This window comes from Seriola aureovittata, chromosome 6 (genome assembly GCF_021018895.1).
Source record: "Seriola aureovittata isolate HTS-2021-v1 ecotype China chromosome 6, ASM2101889v1, whole genome shotgun sequence".
Taxonomy (NCBI): Eukaryota; Metazoa; Chordata; class Actinopteri; order Carangiformes; family Carangidae; genus Seriola; species Seriola aureovittata.
Window position 1 is genome coordinate 30,060,824 of NC_079369.1, and position 26,332 is coordinate 30,087,155.

The 26,332-nt window shown below is 42.1% G+C and overlaps 1 long non-coding RNA gene across 1 annotated transcript; it reads right to left on the reverse strand.

Moving 5' to 3' along the window:
• Positions 1–6,536: 6,536 nt before the first annotated feature.
• LOC130171192 (uncharacterized) lies at positions 6,537–8,117 on the reverse strand. The gene is made up of 3 exons (XR_008828096.1): positions 7,981–8,117; positions 7,470–7,637; positions 6,537–7,381 (listed from the first exon to the last, which is right to left on the reverse strand). It is a non-coding gene; the product is annotated as an uncharacterized LOC130171192 (long non-coding RNA).
• Between the last annotated feature and the right edge of the window lie 18,215 nt (positions 8,118–26,332).

Sequence of the window (26,332 nt, forward strand, 5' to 3'; positions counted from 1 at the left end):
TGGGAGAATTTTCCTGTCTAGAGTTGTTGTATCCTTAACCAAGTTTATTATTATTATTGAGAAAGTGTTCTTTATTTACTCATTAATTATAGTTCATGATTAATGTTCCAATGGTATTAAAAAATACAGTTAAAAGTAAGATTACATATATACAGGATTCAGTTATATTATATGTGGTATGTTACAGTTTGAGACCACAAGGTGGCGCTTCATTCGTTTACATGTCAGTTTACAACAGGTCAGAGTAAAAAACCGGGAAAAGGAAAGTGGTTCAGTAAAAGACAATAGACCTTCCCGAGCAGTTAGTAGCCGATGTGATGTATCGTAAATACATGTTTTCGTCAGTAAAACCCTGGAACGACATCGAGGAGTCCTGCTTCATTTTTGAATAGAAGTTACAGTTAAGTTCCCACAAGAGTGTTTGATGGAAAATTTAGGAAAGATGGCTGTCGGACAGGTTTTTCGCTCTCACACTCCATAAAGAGATTGTTAAAATTAAAGGTATGCTAAAAGAAAACATATGTAGAAGGAATGGTTATCTTTATTATAATTGTATTCATGTATACTTTATTCTTTTGTTTTTCAATACTCTGCATAGTCTCGAAGGGGGGAAATATGTGGTGTCTTAGCTGTTTTGTGAGTGAAGGATAGGAGTGTTTAAGGAGACACCCTAGAGAGAGATCAGGCACCAGAAGAGGGTGAGCACCCCCTCAGTTCCTGTCTCCAAAACATTCCTAAGAGCTGACTTTTGTTTTTGATAATAAAATTTACGGTATGTTTTAACTTCATATAGAATGAAGGACATAAATGTTGGCTCTGTGCCTCTATAGGTTATTAGGAATCAGCTAAGTCATGAATATGTAACTAGAGGTTATTCAGCTTATAAATTGTATGGTTTTGGGGAAAAACGAGAGAAGATCCTTTTTGGCTTTGGGTCCTCTCACAGGCTGTTTTGATGCTTGCTAAATGATGCTGTGTGTCTTTTTGTAATAAACTTTTTTATATACAACTGAGCCGGTGTCAGAAGAGATTCCTTCATCATCATCACATCAATCGCTACAGAAGAAACCACACAATGAACTTCCTTAATGGCTTGTGACTGATGCCAGGCCAGGTATGTACGCTAAAATAGTGTTTTCTGAACTGCTGTCTCTCTGGTTAAAGTTTGGCTGGTTTATAGCACAAAAACTATCTGTGTAAAGTTAGTGAAAGATCATTGTTTGTGTTACAATAACTACAGTATTAAAGTGATAGTTGGGGTTATTTGAAGTGGGGCTGTTTGAGATACTTATCTATAGTCAGTGCATAAGGTGCGTGAATAGCTGCTAATGGCTGGGTCAGCAGAAAAGCCTGTTTTAGCCACTTAGAGTTGATCCGTTGATGTGTCGCTTCATTTTGAATATTTTCACCACTTTATCTGCCGTCAAACAGCCCTTTACTTTGGAACTACATTTTTCAACCACTGAACTACCGTATTCCTATGCACAGGCGCACCTACACTTAGCTCTGTGTGACGCAAACAGCTGATCTGTGGAGTAATACAGTGCACGCCATAGATGTGCTTGTGGGTAGGAATCATTAACACATTTTTGTGGATATCTCCGTCCACAGCAGGTCATCAATCAGCTTCTGTACTGCTTCTCTAAACTGGGAGCTGAAGTGAATCTACTGCAGGTAATACACTGACTATACTGTAGATCAGTACCCCACACAACCCCACACCACATAACCTGATCTATCACTTCAAGATTTTGTAATCATGGTTAAATAAAGAGCTACTTGGTTAAAGTTATGGTCATGATTACATAAATAGTGGTCCCCCATCCACCTGCCATCTACCCCATCTACCTCCCTTTGATGTTTAATGGCTCTATAACTTCCTCACCACCTTCACTCCTGACAGACAAGAGTCTAAAGCCCCTTTTACACTGGTCATAAAACCTGCAAAGACCCACTAACATCAGGCTTGTGCTGGCAATGGAAAAGGGAACAATCAGCATTCACATCTGCAGTAGATAGATAGATAGATAGATAGATAGATAGATAGATAGATAGATAGATAGATACTTTATTTATCCCTTAGGGGAAATTCATGTAGTAGACGTAGCTCTGATCAACAGTGACACACCACCTGTGTGAACACTGTAAACACACCTGTCACCTGTCAAGCACAGTGCTGTTAAACCAGAAACACTGCAGCTATACTGCGCGCAGAGATTAAAGAGTGAGCTGCAGCCCTGAAATAAGTTTCAAAAACACACAATTACCAATCGAAGCATCTCACACAGAGGCTCCGACACTTTTACAGGAGAGATGAGATGTGACAGATCCATTTTACCAGTTTGCACAGTGACTAACAGCTCACTCTGTGTGTGTGCTCTGTAAGTGCATGTGATGACATCACTCCTTGCAGTTGTGTGTGTCTTCAGTCTGAACAGAAAGACAAACTCGACTGACAGTGGAAAAGGGTTCAATCGTTCTTTTATCAGCAGGTTTACCCACGTTTAAAAAACAGCTCTCTGGAAAAGGAGTTGAGTAGAAACATTCAACCAAAACAATTCTGTGTGGTGTGTCACCTCCTCTAGGCTCTTGTAGCCTTCAGTATCTTTACATTTAACTCCGGTCTGCTATGCCCTCTGATGTGAGGACACTGCAGTGTCCTCACATCTGCAAAAAAGGCACACTGCAAAAAAGGCTAGACTGAATATGAGATATAAGCACTAAATCTGAGGAGAAATCTACTTAAAACTAGTGAAATTATCTGTCCATGCAGCAAGTTAATTTTACTTGATAAGAAATCTTGAAATAAGATTTTAAAAACTAGAATTAAGCAGTCCCAGATAAGTATTCAAAAGTGTTAAAATAAGTTTAAATTACTTGAAATTGAAGTTAATACAGCCCAATAATAAGGTAAATATACAAAATTTAACTAAATAATTCTTGTTTTTTCCTTAATTGTAGCAATTTATGGACTAAAAACAAGGAAAAATAATTCTAATTTGAGTAAAAATTACTTGAAATTGAAGTTAATACAGCCCAATAATAAGGTAAATATACTAAATGTAAGCAAATAATTCTTGTTTTTCCTTAATTGTAGCAAATTATAGACTAGAAACAAGGAAAAATTATTGTAATTTAAGTAAAAATGAATCAGTTTAAGTACAGTATGATTAAGCTGTATCTTCACAGCAAAATCCCAGTGTATATTGTACTCTATAAGTGTACATTTAACTCCGGTTTCAGTGTAGATATAGGTCCAAGAGTTCGGTGTTCACTGAACACCATCAAAAGTGTAAAACATATACTCCAAATAAAGAGTTACATTTGAACCCTCAGAGTGCAATTTTACTCTGTCACTGGTACTTTTAGACACTACTTCAGTGCTTTTTGACACTTGCAGTGTAAACTTAGAACTCCCAGAGAGTAAAATATATACTCTAAGTAAGTAATTTGTAGCACTTTGCAGAGCTGATTATTTAACACTGAGAGTGAGAATGTACTCTATGACTGGTGTACACCCAACACTTTTGAAGTAAATTGTTAACACTTCAGGAATTTATAGTCCTGTAATGGGTGAGGTTTGGACCCAAAAGCAGCACCGACTAGGACCGATGATTGGTAATGACTTTTATTGTTATTAGATGCAGGTAAATAAACACAGTTCAATTCAAAAGGGGAATGGCAGTCTTTGAGGGGCTTGGGGAAAATCCGAGGGCCCAGAATAAAGCTGTGGATGAGGCAGCCGTACCTGGCAGAGGGTAGGTCGGAACCAGGCAGAGGACCGAAAAACCAGCAGGTGAGTAACCCAGGAACACTCACGATGGTCGAGATGAGGACTCTGTCCCAGCGATGATCAATGGGGAAACGAGGAGAACTCACACGCTGCAGCAGTGGAGGACTCAGAGCAGCCCCGAGAACAGGCAGACGAAGACCAGGAAGAGGCAAGGCAGAATCGTGGTCAAAAACAGGGATGGGCCAGGACGTGACTGCTGAGACCTTGGACGGGTCCATCTGCAGACTACCTGGAGCCACAATGTAGCCCAAGAAGGAGACAGAAGAGGCATGAAACTCACACTTCTCGGCTTTGACGAAGAGAGAGTTCTCGAGGAGGCGCTTGAGAACTGCCTGAACATGACTGACGTGCTCCTCCCGGGTCTTGGAGAAGATCAGGATGTCATCCAAGTACACGAACACAAAGCGGTTGAGCATGTCTCGGAGCACGTCATTAACCAGGGCCTGGAAGACAGCGGGGGCGTTGGTGAGACCGAAGGGCATCACCAGGTATTCGTAGTGACCGGAGGGGGTGTTGAAGGCAGTCTTCCACTCATCACCCTCCCGGATGCGGACTAGATGGTAGGCGTTGCGAAGATCTAACTTTGTGAATATGGTGGCCCCCTGGAGAAGCTCAAACGCTGAGGAGATGAGAGGGAGTGGATAGCGATTCTTGATGGTGATGTCGTTGAGGCCCCGATAATCGATGCATGGCCTCAGTGTCTTGTCTTTCTTTTCGACAAAGAAGAACCCTGCCCCCGCAGGAGAAGAAGAGGGTCGGATGATTCCTGCTGCCAGAGAGTCATTGATGTAGGCTTCCATAGCCTCTCTTTCTGGGCCGGACAAAGAGTAGAGACGGCCCTTGGGTGGAGTGTTGCCGGGCTGCAGGTCAATGGCGCAGTCATATGGGCGATGAGGAGGCAGGGATGTGGCCTTGGCCTTGCTGAACACCTCTCGAAAGTCATGGTATTCGGGGGGAACCCCGGACAAGGTAGGCATGACGCTGGAACAGGCTGAGTGCTGGGGAACGCTGGCATGTCTCAGACAGATCTGGTGGCAGGAAGGGCTCCACCCCAGGATGGTCCCTGCAGCCCAGTCAATGTGGGGGTTATGACGGAGGAGCCAGGGATACCCCAGAATCAGAGGGATGCAAGGGGATGGTAGGACATGAAATTGGACAGTCTCATGGTGGTTACCTGAAAGTAACATGGGTACCGGGATGGTCTGATGAGAGACAGTTCCCAGGAGGTGTCCATCGAGGGCCCTGGCAGGGATCGGATGAGGCAGGGGAATGCGGTCTATCCCCAACTGCAGTGCTAGATCCTCATCAATGATGTTGGCGTCGGCCCCGGAGTCGATGAATGTAGCTAAGGCATGGGAACCGTCCGGGAGGAGGAGCCTGGCGTGAAACACAGGTCTTTGATTGGGGAAGGCTTTGGGTGAAGCTTGGCTCAACAGTATATCCCCGCCTACTGATGAGCCCTGGCTTTTGCTGGACAGCGAGAGACGAAATGGCCGGCCTGACCACAGTATAAACACAGATTGGCCTGACGACGTCGCTCCTTCTCCTTTGGGGAGAGACTGGTGCGACCCAGTTGCATTGGCTCGGACGCCTCTGCCGGGGGGCCGGAAAAGGAGGCGGCACCAGGATCTGAGGCGGTCTCCCGAAGTCGTGAGGGAGGGTTCCCACTGGCTGTTCCCCGTCTCCTCTCACGGCGTCGGGCCTGAATACGGAGGTCCACTCGGATGGCCAGCTCGATCATCCCGTCCAGAGTTGATGGGAGGTCGTGAGACACCAATTCATCCTTGATGTAGTCGGCCAGACTGTGGAGGAAGAAGTCACGGAGGGCCGACTCATTCCAGCTGCTCTGGCGGGCTCGAGTGCGGAAGTCAATCGAGAAGTCAGCCACCGTCTGATTCCCCTGTCGAAGACTCAGCAGGTCACGAGCTGCGTCCGACCCAGAAACTCCCATTCCAAAAACCTTGCGGAGCTCCTCTGAGAATGCCTGGAAGGAGGCGCAAGCAGGAGTCTGCTTCTCCCACTCCGCAGTTCCCCAGAGACGGGCGCGGCCCGTGAGGTGGTTGATGGTGAAGGCCACCCGGGCTGCCTCAGTGGAAAACGTGAGGGGCTGGAGTGCAAACAAAATGGAACAGTTCGTGATGAACGGGTTGCAGCCGTCAGGATCCCCAGCGTAACGCTCGGGTGCGCCGACCCGAGGTTCGGTGATGGCTCCAGAAGGAGGCGGCGGTGGTGGTGGTGGTGTTGGGGGTTCAGGAGACCTCGACGTAGCAACTGCCTGAGCAAGGGTGGATGACAGCTGCTGGATCTGGGTGAGGGCGGCCGACATCATACTTTCATGCCGCTGGAGAACGTCCTCTATTCTCTCAAAGCGGTTCTGTGGAGACGGGGGGCGTGCTGGGTCCATGACTGGCCAGATTGTACTGTAATGGGTGAGGTTTGGACCCAAAAGCAGCACCGACTAGGACCGATGATTGGTAATGACTTTTATTGTTATTAGATGCAGGTAAATAAACACAGTTCAATTCAAAAGGGGAAAGGCAGTCTTTGAGGGGCTTGGGGAAAATCCGAGGGCCCAGAATAAAGCTGTGGATGAGGCAGCCGTACCTGGCAGAGGGTAGGTCGGAACCAGGCAGAGGACCGAAAAACCAGCAGGTGAGTAACCCAGGAACACTCACGATGGTCGAGATGAGGACTCTGTCCCAGCGATGATCAATGGGGAAACGAGGAAAACTCACACGCTGCAGCAGTGGAGGTGGAGGACTCAGAGCAGCCCCGAGAACAGGCAGACGAAGACCAGGAAGAGGCAAGGCAGAATCGTGGTCAAAAACAGAAGGGCTGAAGTAATTACCAGGGCAGAGACGAGGCGGGTAGGTCGGGAGCAGGCAGGGTCGGAACCGGGAGATCAGATGAAGAGTAAACGCTGGAAAGTCTTTCATGGGAACAAAGAACAATCTGGCAGTGAGTGTGGAGGAGAGTGGAGCTTTTAACCAGGCTTGATTGCTGAAGAGCTGCAGCTGAGTGAACAGGTGAATGAAGTGACTGACGAGGTGGGTGTGGCTGGCAGATGGGGTGAGCAAGGGAGTGATGAGTGGAAAACAACTGAAGGCAGGTATGTATGGAGAACAAACCATGACAAGTCCACACAAGAGTTTCTTGAAAATATAACATCTTTATTCTTATAATAATAATTATTACAATATATCCTAACAAGTATCTTGTCTTGTTATTAAGTGAACAGTCAACTCTTGTTACAAGGACATAAAACATGTTTTACGTTAGGAGCCATGGTGCAAAAAAAAACCTGTAAAATCAATCTTTGCAAATATAATTGCCAAGATGAAAAACAAAAAGTGTGCAACCACTTAACACATTTCTTATACAAAAACATGCACAGGCACCACATACTGATCATCTGTACTCGTGCATCGTGTACCAGGAGTATTTGACTTACCCATACTTTTCCAACATATCAGCGACAACAATGTTGACAAGTTCACTGCGTGTTCGATCCTTCATCTCTCCTTTAGTTGCATATTCTTTAAGTATTTTCTCCCCTCCAGGCTTTTGTTCCAGAACTCTCTTGACAAGCTGGAAAACAAGAAAAAATAAGACAAACCAAAAAATTTAAGTCAAAAACACATTTAGAAGTTAGCAAAAGAATGTACAAAAAACTTACCTATTTGGCCTGTGAAGAACTGTCATCATCAATGCATGGTCTTTTTGGAGACATCAGAAAGGTGTCATCAATGTGCTGTCTTTTTGGAGACATCAGAAAAGTATCACTCTCTCACTCTCTATCATGATGATAGTGACAAGGTGTCCGTGCATGAAGATGCAGGAGAGTCTGAAAAGAGGGAGCACATCATTTTCAAAAACATTTGTTAGTAGTGATTTCATTAATTGACTGATAGTTTCAACTGAAAGAAGGTGACCCTGGTACTTTTTCAAAAAGGCACCCTCTTAGGCCCTTGGGGACATAAATGCCCTCTATAAACAACTGCTCTAAAAGTATATCAGATACATTTTTTCTGATTTTATTTGCACAGATATTTCAGTCAACCTCAATTCTTTTCAAAAATACTAAATTTTTTCTTTTTTCTTTGATTTTTAATACATTTATTGGCAATTTAATGAAGCGTGTGCCGGATTTTTCTTGCAAAGTACAATTTGATCAAATGACCACTTACCAGTGACTGAAAATGTGTCGACAATCGTCCACAGGATGTCTGTTTTTTCCTCCAGAATGTCACTGAAGATCTCTTCATCGACCTCTGTTCCAGTGTCATCCAGCACATATATGTCTTTTTCAGTGGGTATACTGAATTTTTAGCTTTGAATACAGAGAAAAATATTAAATGAAGTTTGGGGCGCATTATTGTTCATCTTACTACCGCCACAGACACGAGACAAAGTGGGAAAACGTCCATTGCCCAAGGACACAATATACCTATCATTTAGGCTACAAGAAGCAGACACATTAACTTACCCTCCTTGAGAAATTCCGAGTGTGAGGCTCCATTTAGTTTGACGTACTTCTTCTTTCCTTTGTACTGTACTTTGAACAGCATTGTTGAACAGCTTTAGACCTTCCACAACTACATACAACACAAACATACAGTTAGTGCACAGTTAGCCACTAGCAACGTAACTTCGGGCGGGAGTCGGAAGCTCTGAAGTAGCTTCGTGTTTTTCTTTGTCAAATAACCTGCTTAACCGTGGCTAACATTGCAAATGCAATATCAATTCTGACAAATTAAACATTTGCAGTGACTTTACAACTGATATAGCAAGTTAGCTAAACTACATTGAAACCGTGTTTGTATTACCGTTGTACGGTTTTATTAAACTAGCTACGTTAATCTAATAACTCCCACCGTATAGGGTTTTTGATCTGGTGAAACAGTGTCACACTCAAGCTCGGACATCCGTTTACTGTTTTCCTTGTGTTTATTTTCACATAAGCATTCCCGTTTCACACATGCTATGCCGACTAGCACCAAAACAGTAACCGTGCCGTCCGCCAGGTAATCAACTGAAATGACAAATAAAACAAAACCACAATATCAATGACACGGAAATATTACCTACTGTAATCCGCATACATGAACATATAGTGTTAAACGCAACTTGTAATCACATTATTTACATCTCTTAACTCACCAGCTCAGCTTCACCAGTCAAAACAATGGCATCCAAATAAAGATCCGGCCGGTTAATAGGCTACATCCGCCCCATATGCCCTATAGGGGGGTTACTACCACAAGAGGCCGCTATGTAATTTACAAAACAATGTGGGATAACTTAACAACCGTTAAGGTTTTTTGTTATTTACGGATTGAAACGTGAAAAAAATATTCCATGCATTATTTATTCACTTTAGTTTCTTAACCCACCTGCAGTCCCACGGGGCTGTTGAGGCAGACGTCGTCGGTTAGTGTGGTGGCTGCACACCAGTAAGATGAGGGCTCAGATCATGCGACTGGATTCAACCAATGAGAGGGCGAGGAGCGCTGATGACGAAATCGAAACCTAACTCTTGGTGCGGCTGGGAAAGACTCAATCAAGAAATAGACTCTCAGGAAGTTTATCATTGTAAAATAAACACTACAATAACTCTACACTAACACTATACATGGAAGAACACCAGAGAGAGATTATGGTGCAACCTGCAAAGTGTACTTTGGCCCATTTGACTCCAAAGTGTAAAATCTTCTACTCTCGTCATCAAAACACTCAATTTGCTGTGTTGATACAAGTTGGCTATTTTATTTTTTTGGGGGGGGGCTTTTATGCCTTTATTTGATAGCACACAGTAGAGAGACAGTGCTTAGACCACTACGACACACGCAACCCAAGTTGGCTCATCTTGAAATGAAACAAAATCCATATTAAAACTAGACCCAAAACCTTAAAACCAGTCCTTATTCGTAGACTACAGATCTTGACTGACATACTGAAACTCTCACTGTCACAGTTTTCATGTTAGCACAATATCTGGGATAGCTTTCATGGGGGGTTTTTTTCAAGTCCTATTAGTCCTAATAAGTGGAGAAGCCGATGTATTTGGGTGACATTTGGAAATCATGACATTTGCTTTCGCACCACCCTAAGGTCAAACTTAAAATTAGTGTATCTTCAGTAGTTTTCATCTGATTCTTTGTAAAAGGCTACTGGCCACATTAATGACAGCTAGAGGTTGAGTCCCATTCCTTGTATTGACCCCATAATCTTTCCTCTACCACCATCTGTTCAAACTTTCTGTGTATTCATTTAAAATATAGCTTTCATCTAAATTATTTCATTAATGACCCCTAGAGGATGAACCCTGATGATGTTAGTGACCCCATTACCTTTACTCTGATACACAACAACTTTGCCATAAGGGGTTTGATCAAAAAGGGGGAGTGGCCTGCTTGTTTGTCACCAACATACATAATATATAAAGTATCATTGCTTATGTGAACACACAAAAAAATAAAATACAGAATCAGCTATCTCAATATTTTAAACATCAGATTGGTATCTGATTGTTGAACTTCAGATCAAGCCTGTTGCATCTCTACTGAAAATGTGTAATTCTATTGGTTGTATGGTTTCTCTTTGTTGGAACATGTCAGTCATTGATGCATTATATGTGATTCTTAAATCAGGCAAATTGAATTTGTACTGAATCTTGAAACAAGTTTTATTTTGGTGAAATAACTAATTTAGCTTATTTTAAGAGTTATTCACTCCGTTTTAAGATACCTGGACTAAAATAGACATAAAAGACATGTCCGTGCTCAATTTAAGATTATATTGTAAAATGAGGAACTAAAAATAAGTAAATAGCTTTTAAAACAAGGCAAATTATCTATGATGTCTAAAAATAAGATTTTAAATCTTGGCAAGTGCCAGATAATTTGCAGTGGTATCTGAAGTTTGCTTACCTGTGAAACAAGTTGCTCATTAATAATGAAAATACAAATGTGGGCCTCAAAATTATTTACAACTTAAAAGCCAAAAAAAAAAAACAGGCTTCCCTCTAAATATCTGCCAATAAGATTTTCAATAGGTGACATGAGAGCAGATACACTCATTAACTGTCAGATACAATTATCTAACTTTCCAATACACTCATCTACTGTAACTGTCCACCAGTAACTGATCAGATTTCTTAAAATGTCACACTTTTACTTTAAGGATGAGACTGCTGTGTAACACTGAGTCATTTAACTGACTTTATGATTTTTTCCTACTTGTGCTAATGGGGCTCCACCTCTTAGCATTTGCCATTATGCTGTAATCGTCAACATTAAGCTACAAAGTCTGGATTTTAGGGCCAGATAAAGCCCACATCGAACAGCTGTCTTCAGAAGAAGACATGTTCACACATGCAGCTGGTGTGTACAGTTGGACAAATACACCTCATGGACAGATAACAGCAATTACAGGCATACAATCTGAAATATCCTCCTTCTTATTGCTTGAATAGTGTCTCTGTGGCCTGGAGGAGAGCAATGCTCTGGGACATTCTGGCTGCATTTGAAATTAAAAATATAAAGTTGAAAGATACTGAGTAGCAGGAAAAAGTTGCAGCGATATGCAGTTTCTACCCAGAGATAGCAAGGAGTTCGCAAAAACACAGCAGTCAGGGAGAGAAATGGGCAATAATGGAGAATCTCAGCATTACCAGAAAATAAAAAAATAATCTGAGTAATTAATTTAAACCCAGGATATCAGTTAGAGGAGCAGTAGTGGGATACAGCTCATTTGTCACTTAATAACCCGATTATTATTGCAGTCGCTGCTCACAATATAAAGATTGAGCTACAAAACTTCTCCTTGTTCAGACAAAGATAGTGAATACTTTATGTAAAAAAATCACATACCATCTGTTTCACTTAAAAATATTAGCATCTGTTTTCAATAAAGCACATCAGTCAAACTTTCACAACAAACACAGGCAGGGTGGAGAGAGAGACACTGTGCTCATCCCCTGAGGACTTTGTTCTGTTGGAGGCAGCCAACACTCAGAGCTGAGAGCTACAACACGTTCACACATGTTGTACACGCAGGAAATAACATGGGAACTGCAAACAGCCAACAGGGAAATCTTACATATCATAGACACACGTAACATAATTAGCTTTCATTCATAATTGGTTTAATAGCTTTTCTCCATAAGGCCATACCTAAATCATGCTATGTAATGAACCATTAGATCTTGTGATGAAGGACAGGACACCATGTTGTCACATGGCATTGTTTATATTAACAAAAACAGACATCAATTAGAGCCATACCTAAGTGGAAGTGATATCTCTCTTTACATCTGATCACAGAACAGCGTTCTCTCCCATAAAAGATCTGATGCCTGTTTGCATTCATCATGTAATTTACTGCCTTCTAGTGGCAGCAGGCTATTGTCTCTGAAGCTAGCTTGACTAGCAGCTGTTGTATCTATAGTTTGTTCCATTTTCGTGGGTGTGACCGTGTGCACTAGACAAAGGCCGGAGCAAGTAGAGGAGTCAAGTAGAGAGGACAGCAGTGTTTTTTGGACCTTGGTGCATGAATATTGAGAATATTCTTGAGATCTCTGACAGGTGATTAACTTTAGCTAAAGTGTGCTTGTCAAGCTGTCCTTGACTCAGCTTCATCTGTTCAGTTATGATATTGCAGCATTATACACATGTGCATACATTAGTGGAAACTAAACGTGTGTACTTGTGCAAGTAGAGGCAGCAGTAGTAAGAAAAAAGGTGCCTATACAAACCTAGCCAGAAAACATGAGTGGCATAGATGCAGTCCAATTTAATGTTGTCATGGATCATAATTTTGATAAAACAAGCCTCAAGAAAAACAAGATATACCTGAGCAAATTTATAAACATGTCACTGCAGGACTAATAGGACTAATGGATTTCTGGGGTATCATGATTTGTGTGAAGTTTTCAGCAAAGATTTGGCCCACTCTTTACCACCTACAACTGTGCAATTGAGCCGCTTCCTGGTGTCCCTCTACCCTCAAGTAGAATTTAAAATTTGTCTTAGATACAGACTTTAGCATGTCATTTCATTTAGGAGGTTGATGTATCTGACACTGGGGGTTCCCTCACTGCATTGTGGCCCAGACTAAAATCTCAAACCCTGTGTCTTTTTCTCCCGTAGGCTTTCACCAGCTAAGCCAAACTATGATGTGGGCAACAGGGAGCTGTTAGCAGTAAAACTGGTGTTAGAAGAGTGACAACACTAGCTTGAAGGAACTGAACAGCCTTTGTGATGTGGATGTGGATGTCAGTCACTTTGCTCTTACTACCAACCAGGTTACTAAGCAGGTTCCTGGCAGCACACGTCCGAAGAGTCCCCATCCAGAGTATGGGTAAGTATAAATATAGATACAAAAGAAACTGCAGCTGAAAATCAGTTGGTATGTGCCTTGATTGGTGGCCCATAGTGTTGTGCGGTTAGTGTGCTGGTAGGTGTCTGTACACTAGTGCACACTGGAGAGGGGTAATGGCACTAATCCATAGGCGGCGCCAGCAATGGGCCCGGGTGGGCCCGGGCCCACCTATTTTGAGCCAGGCCCACCCATTCAAGCGAATCACAAGAATATGTTTTGGAAACTCCACTTGATTTAAATGCGAGTGCTAGTTTAAAGGCCAGCTCAGCCGTCCGGCCCCGCTCCCAAAGCAACACTAATCCTCCTCCTCCTCCTCCCCCTCCTCCTCCTTCATCCATCCCCTCACAGTCATGTCAGCAAGGGAAAGAGAAAGGCAAGTAATGTTAATGGCAGTGTCTCTGTCTGTTTGTCTGTCTGCACATTTTCTGGGGGGAACACTATTGGCAGCAGCAGACAATGGTTACATATGATGGCGTTATGTGTTATAGGAGACAGGGTTCAGCAGCAGCCTGGCACGTCGCAAGGGCCATTTCCATCTCTCTCTCTCTCTTCTGTTCGATCTGAGTACCAGTATGTTGTAACATTGTAGTTTGGTTGGTTAAATAAATGGAGAGAGACAAAATCCCATTCACAAAATCCTGGCGCCACTACTGCACTAATCTAAAAAAAGTTCAAAAGTAGAGTAGACATCATTGGGCATAATTCTAGATTTAAAGTCAAAGCTTAGTTTTTGTGTGGCTAGACAGTGGCTAGACCATCTCCACAACAGGTGTCCTTGGGGCATTCAAGAGTTGCAGTGGAGAGGACAAAGATGACCAGGTGATGACCAGCTGCTCGAGTGTTGATCTGCTCTGCTCCTGTTCAGAACTTTCTGTCTGCTCTCAGATAAATTGTCCTGTGCTTCAGTCTGAGTCCTCCTCTCACTCAGGCTGCATCTGTACATTCATGTAACTTCTGCTCTCAGATTTCTGCTTATGAATATTTGTGAAACGACTGTCATTACTTCTCACAGCCTCCCTAAAAGACGGACATTCTCAGCAGCTGCATGCAGCTATATTTTTCAAGCCAAGATGAGGAAATCTGCTCATCATTTGAAAATAATGTGATAGTTGCCCAGGAAAAAATCATCCAGATCCTACATCTTTGTTTGTATGTGATTGTTCGCCAACTGTCTCCATCACTCTAAAACCAGAACAACATTTTACTCCTGCCACACAAAAAGAGACAAAAAACATCAGATTTTATTATATTTCAGTGACAGAACATAGACAGGATAGGGATTTGGTGTAAACACCATTACTAATGCTGAAACCAAAGTTTTTGTTGAACTATGCTGGAGGACACAGTCTACTGTCGTAGCAGAAGGTTGAACTGATATGAGATGGTCTGGTCTAAGGAGGATCTTCGCTTTGCGTCACCAGCTATGTCCACCCTTACTGTTGCGTCTCAAAGTGCAGCTCCTGTTGCTGAGCAACCTTGACATTACATAAGGCCCTTGGTATACCTTTAGCTGTTGAACTGAGCTGAAACACAATACTTACATTTAACAGTGTAATCCTCAGGCTCTCTGTCAGTGTTGTTTGCTGACATATTATTTTCATTATTTGCGCAATGAATCTTGGGATACGTTAGACCATGAAAGATCCACCTTTTGGAGCCTTGCCCAGGAAAAGAAGGACACATGAAGGAACCTTTGAAGTGGGACAGTCTAGTCGCACTGCTGTGACGCAATCGGTCTTCAGTCTGCAGCCTCTGAAGAATGAGACCTCTGAACTGACACACAGATTTAATGTTTATCTGACAGATCTGCTACATCCAGACCATAATAATCTGAGCTGCTCTATTTGCAAATCAAGGATCCTGAACGATGCCAAATTAATGTGGTTTTCAATACTCTGAAATGAATATTAGGTCAACAGAACATTTACTTGAACTAGAAAATTCCAGGGAAATTTTGAGTGCCACGGGGGCTACTGCCGGGATGAGTACATGATTTATTTCCAGTGTTCAAAAGTCACCCTGATCATATTCTGGTTTTGAGAAATGTCTTGATATAAAAGACTCTGATATAAAACAATGTCACATCCCTCCATCATGTATTATCTGGGAAATATCTCATATTCTGTGTTGTTTTTTTTGTCAAATTCTTCCGCCAAATTTCGGCGCGTAACTCGTCCCGCAGCTTTGAGAAAACCCCGGTAATATATACATCAAAACGTGCGTCTTGATCCCGCAAGGGGTGCTATGACTTTTGGTGTTAAAATTCCAATTTTTCCCAAAGTTATTCCAGAAAAACTGGGAATAAATAATGCATAAGAAATGCATTGGAATTTTCTTTAAAAATCCACATAATTTCACCTTTTTTCTACAAAATTTCACCTTTTTTCTACAAAATTTCACCTTTTTTCTACAAAATTTCAACTTTTTTCTGAGTCACCCAGCTCTCTCATACCTGCACGTAGAAATGTTATTCAAACTATAAAACGGAGGAAAACTTCTGCTCTCTCCAAAACACAACAACTGTTTTTACATAACATGTAAACTTTTCAAACTATGAGCACTCAAAGGAGGAGTGGAAATCACTTTTTCTTCAAAGTTAGAATGACAGCGTCAGTTGGCTAGAGTGCATGAAGCAGTAAAAAATAACCTTTATTTTTATTTTTAACTCGAGCTCACGGCCAAACCGTAAAAAAGACAAATAATTCTTTCTCAAAATGCAGACATAGTTGTTGGGACTCATAAAATGTAACTTTGACAGGCAGGGTCTGCACAAAATTTAAACGGGGGTGCCGAGTCCGGCAGCAATACCTGTCTCACTCTCATTGACACCTAATGTAATCGTCTTTTTTTTTCAAAAGAATCTCACTCTGTCTTCGCACTGAGCTTACTCACTCATTTTAAGGAATGTCTGAATAACTCTGACTGTAAGAAACTTCTGGCTTCAGTGTCTGTCACGGTGTTTTCGGTTTTTGAAAAGAAGTAACGGTTTTCTCATAATTTGCAATAGTTTGAAGCCATGTAGAAGTCAAATTCTGGGCAGATTTTCACATTGCCATGGCAACGGTAGCTCCTGACCTGTGTGCGTGTGCTACTATGCCTAGCAACCAGATAACCAACTCTCCAAGCTCCGCTAGCTTTACATTAGCCGCATGTTAGGTCTTAAATTACATTTAGTTAGGTCTTAAATATGTAAGTCCATTTACTGCTTCCTTCGTTGCTTTTCTTTTTGTTTTGTTAAATGAGTGAATGAAGTTGTGATGGTTTCCGCTGAGACAGAGGAGAGGAGAAGCTACTAGCCCTCTCTCACTGTCACTTCTAGTCGCGTTGCTCTCCTCCCCAGTAATCTTAAATTTAGCACCGAAAAAAACATAATAGTGGTAATTTAAATAGCGGTTCATGGGATTTATTAACCCTCAGGGGTCCCTCTGTCCTTTTTTGGACATTTTCTTCACTTTTCTTTTTTAATTTGCTGATCATTTTGGCTGTGTTACAGCTGAAGGTATGGATTTCTGCAAGAAAGTGTCTTTTTTGACATATTTTTAAAATCTAATGTCAGTAACACATTTTGTACTCTCTGGGGTTCCTCGCGTCGAAAAAGGACACACAAAGAAAATGCTATAAAATCATCATATATTAATATTTTCTTCTGCTTTTTTTTTTGCATACATCTCTTAAACCAGTGATTCTTAACTATAGGGCTCATACTTGGGCCGCAAGCGCCACCTACACGGCCGCAAGAAACTTTCAGTTTTGCACCTGTGGGCCGCTTGGGCCGTGGGACTGCACAGGATATCAACTGAATACACCAGAGATGTTAATTAATGTGTACGCGCGGATTCAGGTGACGCCAGAGCTACTATGCTATGTTATCCATGAGACAGTCAGTTACAATGCAGCCTCCGACCACATGGTGGCGGTAATGCGTTAGTTAGTTGTTTAACAAGCTCACAGAACAACAGAAGAAGATCAACATTCAGTTAGTTAATGATGGAGAAGTTTTTAAAGAGGAAAAATTAAGACAAAAGTGGTGCTGGACCACCCCAAAAGACTAAATGTGTGCGTAAATACAATCCTGACTTCATTCAGTATGGATTTGTGAACGGGGGTAATGAGGAAGAGCCGAGAGCCCGGTGTGTGGAGTGTGGGCTGACGCTATCTAATGAAGCTTTAAAGCCCTCGAAGCTGCAGCGGCACCTAGAGACCAAGCAACCGACGCTCTAGGGAAAGCCGGTAGAATATTTTAAGAGAAAAGAAAATGGATGCACAGATGCAGAAAAAGTCTATTGTGTCACTGACTGGCAACTCTAAATGTGCACTGAAAGCAAGCTACCTCGTAGCCAGACGTGTGGCACAGAGTGAAAAACCATAGCGGAGGAGTTGGTTCTCCCTGCCGCTGTGGATATGTGCCGTGAGATGATCGGAGAGGCCACTGCAAAGAAGCTGCTGACCATCCCACTGTCCAACGACACTGTGAGTCACCGTATCGCGGACATGGCCTCAGAAATACAGCAGCAACTTCTTGAAAGAATAAAAAGTAGTACATTTTTCTCTTTGCAAATGGATGAGTACATGGATGTCACGAATGCTGCACTGCTGTTGGTTTTTGTTCGCTATCGCTGGGACAGTAGTTTGCACGAAGACATACTGTTCTGTGGAGAGCTACCAACACCAGCTATGGCTCAGGAATGTTTCTGCTGCATGCATAACTACTTCACTGAGAACGGCCTGGACTGGCAGAACTGTGTCGGGGTGTGCAATGACGACGCAGCGTCAATGACTGGCAGGCATCACGGTGTCATCAGACAGATACTCGAGTGTGCACCAGAAGCTAAATGGACACACTGTTTTCTCCACCGTGAAAGCCTTGCAGCGAAAAAGATGTCACCAGAGTTCCACGAAGTGATGACTATATGTGTGAAAACCATCAACTTCATTAAAAACAATGCTGTGAACTCCAGATGTTTTGCCAAGCTTTGTGAGGACATAGAAGCAGATCATGTCCAGCTGCTCTATCACAGTGAAGTGAGATGGCGCTCAAGAGGACTGGTCCTCAAGCGTTTGAACTGAAGAATGAGGTCTTCACTTTTCTCACTGAGAAAAAATCTCCTTTTGCACATTACTATGCCGACACAAAGTTAACAGCAAAACTTGCCTACCTCTGTCACATTTTTTCACTACTGAACCAGCTGAACATCTCTCTTCAAGGAAGAAACAGCAACATATTTTTTGTTGCAGACAAAGTTCAAGCTTTCAAGAGGAAACTTTTTTTGTGGACAAAGAGGGCCCAGGAAAAGAAGATGGACATGTTTCCACTTTTGTCTGACATTTTGGAAAACTGCCCTCAGGTGATGATCAGTGACTCAGTCTCTCAGCACCTCTCACAGCTGGCAGAGAAATTTGATGAGTACTTTCCTGAGGATCCCAGAGAGGGACACGTGGATTTTGGACCCATTTTCTGTGGATCCCACTGGAAATGATGTTGCTTTGCCCTCACATCTGGAATCACAGCTTCTGGAAGTTTCCACCGACAGCACTTTAAAATTGCAGTGGGGCAAACTAGACCAGGGCTCCTTCTGGATTGCTGTCTCAAAGGAGTACCCATGTCTTGCACTGAGGGCTGTGAAACTCCTTCTCCCATTCACAACTACATACCTGTGTGAATCAGGGTTCTCCATTGTGGCCACAACTAAAACCAAAGCCCGAAACAGACTCAGAACAACGTTGAAAGCTACTTTGAGAGTGAGCCTTTCTCCCATTCCACCCAGATTGGATCTGATTGTGTCTCAGAGGCAGGCCCAAGTGTCTCATTAAGAGTTGAAGATAAAAAAAGAAGTTCTAGCTTGTTAAAAACTTACTGTTTTGACTGTTCACTGATTTGGTTGTTTATTTGTTCAAGATACAAAGAGCAACTTTGCCATGAAAAAATGAAAACTGCTGAAGCAATTGTTAAATGAATCTGCTGATTATAAGGCTATAGTCATTTGCACTTTATTTCAATTTTATTTACAGTTTATGTATTTAATTTAAATATATATATTATATTATATAAATATATATTATATAATTAATTATATAATAATACAATTATTAATATATATTATTTTTGAATGCATTTATTTTATCACCACCTTTTTTATTGATTGATTGATTTTTATTCCCTTTTTTGTTAAATGTAAAATCTAAATATTGCTCTTTTTTATTAATAAGCCTGCTTGATTTGTTCTTCAGGACAAGTCTTGTTTAGTTTTGGCAGATCTCTGCTGTGTCTGCTGGTCAACACGGACACACAAAACACCACTTTTCCTGTGTTGTGATTTGAGTTTAATATGTAAATAGCCTATTACAAATGCATTTTAGGCAGATTAAACTGTTCAAATTTATGAATTTTTCTTCCTTGTATTTCTTGTTCCATGAATTATCAGCAAAAGTTAATGGAAGTTTAATAAAAAATCTTTGTGGTGATCACATTTTATCATGTCATTGTATTATTTATTTAACTTAACTACTTAAGGTTTTAGCTTGTTAGCTTTTTAAACTGTACATGGATTTGATCTATTTCCCATGTAATACATGATGGAGGGATGTGACATTGTTTTATATCAGAGTCTTTTATATCAAGACATTTCTCTAAACCAGAATATGATCAGGGTGACTTTTGAACACTGGAAAAAAATCATGTACTCATCCCGGCAGTAGCCCCCGTGGCACTCAAAATTTCCCTGGAATTTTCTAGTATATTATTATAATTTTACAGTGCTTTAATTGAGATCTTTTTTTCGTTAGCTTTTTACCTTGGGTAAAAATATGGTTCAGAAATCAAACTTGAAATTCAAATAGTAATAAATAGTCATTTGGGTTCTTCGCCACCAGGGTGCAGCTGTCTTTGAACAAGCCAAATGGTGATGTTATAGAAAGGGTTCTTCATTGATCTCTATGGATGTTGTTAGCTTGTTCGCTACTCGGAGTTGTCAGTAATCAAAATGTATAAACATGAGAGCAAAGGAGAAAGCTAAAGATGAGAAGGTCCATTTTGTATTGCCCTTGGATGCTCAACTGAGTATTACTGCACAAAAGAGAGCGATAAATCTGTCCATTTTCATCTTCTTCCTCTGAACAAACCTCAAACACTGCGCCGTTGGCTAGCTGCACTGAAACGCCGCAGTCCGGCTATGGGACCAGGACGACGAGTCTGCAGTGACCACTTCATGTCATATCTGATTATCTGGAGGAGGGAGGCTCTGATGAGTGTGGAAGATTTGTTTTTGGCACCACAAATTGTCCACCATCCGTGTTTAATTGGGGTGGCTATAGTGTAGGGGCCACGGACAGGCCAGTGCATGTGGACTTGACAGATTCTGCCATCCGCTGCAGAGACAGGGCACAAAAACATGCTTGCTTGATTTACTTTAAAGATGGATAGTTTATGACAGTTTCTGATTTTCCTGACGATCACTACATTTGTGTAATGACATGAATGAACAGGCCACAACCTATGACACAGCACACCTGCTGCCAGTACACCTGCTTGGTGTACACAGTTGTAAATGTCCAATGGGCAGGCGGAGCCAGAGACTTCAAATTCTATATTTATTTATTATTCTATATTTTAAAGCAAATATGTACTCTAAGCATTTATTTATAATAAATATAAACTTTGATTTATGACATAACATATTGTACAAAAACTTTTCACACCCACAAAATCCCACAAATACCATTATAACAAATATAACTCTTACCATTTTGTATTGTATACCATGAGCAACTGATACATGTTCTTTTGTCCCAAGTCTTGTTTATTGTTTTCCATGGTGGGGCTACCCGGTTTTTCTTTGCCTTTAGCAAACAGCTGCAGGATCACACTGTCTTGGTTACAACGTTTGCGTGAGAGGGAATTTTGAGAGTGACAATTATACTTTAATACTATAAAATTATGTTTGACTAAATCCACTATTCTATCTGTTTTCAAAGGTCAGAGAAGTGTAAAGGGAGGTAACAATGAAAAATAATGGAAAGATTAGTTAGCTTTTACATTAGGAAGTGGCTAGGTGTTCCTAGATGTTTAAGCACGGTGGCACTGTATGGGAAAGGCATACTTCAGCTCCCAGTAACTAGTCTAGTGGAGGAGTTTAAATGTACCAAGGTTAGGACAGAGCTCCTGTTATCTGGGAGTAAAGATGTGGTAGTTAGTAAGGTGGTTCCAAACCCAATCAAGGAAAGAAAGTGGAATCCAAGAATGGCAGTGAAGGAGGCGGAAGCAACACTCAGGCATACAGAGATTGTGGGTAATGTCCAAATAGGCCGGGGAGGCTTGGGGCTTGGCCCAGGCAAATCGGTGTGGAGTAGAGCAGGTCCCAAGGAGAAGAGAAAGCTAGTCGTGGAGCAGGTTCGTAGACAGGAGGAAATATTAAGGGGTGCAAAGGCAGTGGCCCAGGCTAAGCAGGGACAGTGGGTGAATTGGGAAGGTGTAGACATGAAAAAGCTTAGCTGGAAAGAGCTGTGGAGTATGGAGGAAAGTAGTATTAGATTTTTGATAGGGGCAACTTACGATGTATTGCCAACTCCCCAGAACCTAAAACTCTGGGTAAATGGAGACCCACTATGTTCATTGTGTTCAGGTACTGCAACTTTAAAGCACATTCTGTCAGGCTGTAAGGTTAGTCTGTCGCAAGGCAGGTATACGTGGTGACATAACCAGGTTTTAAAAAGCTTAGCTGCAGGAATTGAAGAGTTACGGAGGCAGGCAAATTTAGGAGGACCTAAAATAAAGAGAGTTGCAATCAAGTTTGTTCAAGAGGGAGAGAAAGTTGATAAGACAACAAGAAGGCAAGGCAGCTTAGAAGATGCTTGTGATTGGGAAATGCAGGTAGATTTAGGAGGAAAGCTTGTTGTTCCCCAGGAAATAGCCAGTACAAAGCTAAGGCCTGACATAGTCTTGTGGTCTAGGAGCAGAATCAAAGTATATTTCATAGAGCTGACTGTTCCGTGGGAGGCCTTAGTTGAAGAAGCATATGAAAGGAAAAAGCTCAGGTATGTAGAGTTAGGGGCAGAAGCAGAGCAGCGAGGATGGAAGGTTAGGATTTGTCCAGTGGAAGTAGGATGTAGAGGATTTGTAGCAAGGTCTGTTGTCTCTTTGGTAAGGGAGTTAGGAGCAAGTGGACAGAGTGTGAGGAAAATAGTAAAGGACATGTCAGATGAGGCAGAAACATCCAGTCAGTGGATTTGGATGAGAAGAAGTAATGGTAGCTGGGGGCCCAGCAGGGGGAGCACTTAGGATAGACAAACTCTTAGGAGAAGCAAGGAAGAAATCCAGGAAGCGGAAGTGTTTTTAAGTGGGGGGTGTGGCCTGTGTGAGCCTCTTTGAGACCATGCGGTTAGTCCAGGTGAGGTGGCCTGTATTGTTTGCTTGTATTGTTTGAATTGGTTTGTAGTGTGTCTTTGTCTGTTTAGGTGAGTTTCTTTGTTTTAGGTGAGTTGAATGGTGTGGTGTTGGAGGGGGGGGGGGGGGGGTAGAGCACAGCCTAATCCGGCGGGGGAGAGCTAGCCCAAAAAGGCACCTCTCCCTGACTCTACCTCCCTCATTGTCTTGGAGAGTGGGGGAGTAGGGGGAGGTAGAGCACAGCCTAATCCGGCAGGGGAGAGTTTAGCTCAAAAAGGCCTCTCTCCTTGACTCTACCTCCCTCATTCAAAATGGCCGCCACTTTCTGTAAAAAAAAATAAAAAAAATAATAATAAAAAAAATCTAGTCCTACACAACAGAACAGAACTGTTTAGGGGTTTTTGTTTGCTGAATCTGCTAGTGTGTTTTGTCCTAGTTGATGATAGTGTTGTTTGTGGTAGCATAGGCAAGATAAAGGAGAAAATAGTTGTGGTGTGAGGAGCAGTGATGGCTGGCATTAGGGGAGTGACTCTGGGACGCCAGTGATCACTGTCTAGCCTCCTGGAGGTGTCGTGGGACCAACTAGACGAAACACTGGTGAAAGGAGGTTCCCACCTGATGACCCCAAAGACATGTTAGTTATCACTGCTCATTAGTCTGTATAGCTAAATTAATAGTTATCATAGTACATGTTAAGCTTAGGGAGCTATTCACTGAGTCTGGTCCATTTTCTGTAGCACAAGTTTCTTGTGTTTACCTTAAATTAAAAGAACTGGGCAAACAGAAACGAAACAGGAAACCAGATTCCAGCAATAAATAAGGAGGAGTTTTATTCACAGTTTGAGTAAACTATAGCAAAAAACCGGCAGTAGAGCACTGGAACACAAACCAAAAACCACACAAAAGGAAGAATAGCACTAATTAACGTAACGACAACCACTGCTCTATGCAGCTCTCTCTCTCTCTCGGGATGACTGGCCCACACTGGCCCCGACCAAGCTTCCTCCTATCGCCTTTGAGCCCCAGCTCCTGACTCCTCCAGAGAGAGAGGTCTCTGTGGTTTAATACCTGACATCAGCTGTTCTCCCACACCTGACACCAATGGGAGAGTTCCTTTACCATCTGTCTATCTGAAACCATCTGAGGTGGTCAGAGTGGATTTTGACCTGCACGCTGCTGGATGTAATTTGCCTCACATTAGGTCACAGTCCTCTTGAATACACCTTCGCCACCAGAATGTGTGTGGAGCTCTGTCAGAGTTTGAAGGACTGCCATCATGTACTCTACTGCTTTGCCAAAGTCTTAACTGTCCTGTGCAGGTACTGGGGCACTAGAGCTCTGAGTGGATCCCTGGGGCCATGGATGTTTCCACAGTGCTGAGATGTTAAGATGGGACTGGACAGCTTTGACAGACCTTACCTGGCACACCCATGTTGTTGTGGTCAGGTTCAGATGACCTTAATCCAAGTTGTCTCTGGATTTGTATGAAGGGACTAAGTGTGGTCACCTTCTCCAGCAGGTGAAACAAAGCTGTAGCTTCTGGTGTAGCTTTGCACGTGTGACAGAGAATGAGGTTGATCTCGAGAGCAGAGCATGAGAGATGCACCTGCTGTGGGCCACACCTGGACTCCCTAGAGCACCAGATGTAGTATTTCCACTTGCAGTCCTGTGCTGTGCTGCCTGTCCTTCCTGATCCCCCGCTGACTCATCTGTGAGACAGAATAGACCAGTGGTGGACAACTGGTGGCCTGCCCGTCTGTTTTTTTTTTTTTTGTTTGTTTGTTTGTTTTTGCAGCAATGCTTTATTTCAAGCTATTGTGAGCTTCTTATTCTGAAAAGTTCTGAAAGGAAGTTACAAAGGTTCCGTGCAGCCTTGACAAACCTCTGACGGAGTGGACATACAATGTGTGCTATGAAGAAAATAACAGGAGTTCAGTAAATCAGTCAGACAAACATAATATGTGACTGGGTGGACGAGCTTACAAACATCCGAAAGCAGCGAAAAGATAGGAATCACAATTTCCGGCCAGGACTTTCAGAATAAAATCAGAGTGGAAACAATGCAGATGATAAGCAAGATCGTGAACTGCAGTTATGCCCAAAAAGATCTAGTTAACCAGCTCGCCAATCACAATGACACACAATGGTGTCAAACTATTACAGCAGCTCTCCAACAGCAGAGGTAATAAAGGTAATATAACTAACTGCTCGGTCTTCTCTATTAGCTGTGTCTGTGTCAAAGCAGCTCCTTGCTGTAATGCTGTGGCTGATCAGTGTGTGCTCACAGAGCCTGATCTGTGTTTCATCTGTGTTTGTGCTCAATTGTTTTAACCTGAACTCAAACATCACATCTGTACAGCTGTGTCATCATGTTTATCTGCTAACAAACCATTAAGTGAATTATTTTATATTTCATACACATTCACACATACACATTCCAATGAATGAATGAATGAATGAATGAATCAATCAATCAATCAATCAATCAGCCAGTCAGTCAGTCAGTCAGTCAGTCAATCAATCAATCAAACTTTACTTGTATAGCGGTTTTCACAGAGGTCAGTGCAGTTCAAAGTGCTTCACAAACGACTGATGAGCTAAAAAGAAGAGGACTACTCAAATACGAAAGATGAGAATGAGACACAATGAAATAGATTTAAAAAGCTATAATATCATTTAAGAAAATGTAAGAGTAATAATAAATTAAAAGTTAAAAATGGAATAACAATTTACAACATAGATACAATAAAATAAGTGAATAAAATGACGTGGGAATGACTGTTTAATTAAAAACCAGGCTGAAGAGGAAGGTTTTGAATTTACATTTGAAAATCTCAACACAGCTCTCAGGTCCTCAGGGAGATGGTTCCAACGGCTCAGAGCATAAAAGCTAAAAACTGACTCTACACAGGTTTTAGTCCTGAACCCCAGATCATCTAACAGACTGGTACCAAAGGATCTGAGGAGCTGTACTGGTTCATAGAAAAGCATGTGAGAGTGCTTTAAAAACAACTAAAAGGATTTTAAAATCAATAAAGAAACATACAGTATCAGGTCACCAGTGTGAGGACTTTAAAACAGCTGTGGTGTGTTTTCCTTCTGGTTCTGGTCCTACATGGGCAGCAGGTTCTGAAATAGCTGCAGCTGATTTATGGTGATTTATGTTTTTGTAGTAGTCCTGTCAGCTGCATCCATCTCTCATTGTCACTCACAGAAAAATGTACCTGTGTGTGAATGTTTGACTCTATGATATGAGTGAACTGACCTTTGAACTAATTTGGTGTCTGAGAAGCTACAACTGCCATGATGCTAAAAATTATTGTTTTTATAGAAGTCAAAGAAGACATGTTTTAAATGTGCTAGCCTGCAGACAGAATGAGATTCAGTATAACTGTTTACTATAATTAAAGAAAAGATGACTTATTGATCACTCCTTTTTTGGTTTAGCTGCAACTTTAGATACAGGCAGACACACACACTACTCTCAGGATTGAAGACACACACACACACACACACACACACACACACACACACACAGAGACAGAGAGAAAGAGAGCTGTTTAGCAGAGCGAATGTGTTTGTCTAATTGTGTGTGATCTCAGGAGAGGGGCTGGTTTACACTCCCCTCTCTCTGGATGGCAGGCTGTTGGGGGAAGATAGTGCTGATGTGCCTTTGGGCTTGGAAACCACAGACTCTGTGTGTTTCATGTGAGCGTGGAGATAAAAGGCCAGAGGAGGAAGAGGAGGATATTAAAGCTGCCACAGGGAAGCAAGACAAG